This window comes from Trichechus manatus, unplaced genomic scaffold, assembly GCF_000243295.1.
Source record: "Trichechus manatus latirostris isolate Lorelei unplaced genomic scaffold, TriManLat1.0 scaffold00144, whole genome shotgun sequence".
In the NCBI taxonomy this organism is placed as follows: Eukaryota; Metazoa; Chordata; class Mammalia; order Sirenia; family Trichechidae; genus Trichechus; species Trichechus manatus.
This window is the reverse complement of record NW_004444080.1, coordinates 1,477,653-1,478,229: the sequence shown is the minus strand read 5'-3', so window position 1 is coordinate 1,478,229 and position 577 is coordinate 1,477,653.

The window sequence follows — 577 nt, the reverse complement described above, 5'->3', positions numbered from 1 at the left end:
ATGGGCAGCTCCTGTCTGGAGGCAAGATGAGAAGGGAAAAAGGGACAGGAGCTGGTTGAATGGACACAGAAAATCTGGGGTGGAAAGGAGGAGTGTGCTGTCACAGTATAGGGAGAGCAACTAGGGTCACATAAAAATGTATGTATAAATTTTTGTATAAGAGACTAACTTGAATTGTAAACTTCCACTGAAAGCACAACAATAAAACATAAAATAAAATAAAGTGGGCCAAGAGAGATTTATTTATGACAGGGATGTAATAAAGTTGTTTTGAAAGGGCCATGGAGTTCGTCTTATCCAAATGTTTCCCAGGAGACTTAAAAGGATTTCGTTTTAACAGGCTGTTTCTGGGAAATAAACGTTTGGTACCAAGTGGTTCTCATTAATTCCTGAGACGTTTGATTAGGACAGTTTTATTTCAAACTGATGTTTTTATGACCCATCCTGAAGGATATGCAATATAAGCATTTGTGATTATGACTGAAGATGTCTGTAATTAATTCCTGAAACCCAAAGCTGTACACCTCCCTCCGGTACCCAATTATCCAATAGAAGCCGATTCCCCACCTACTAATCC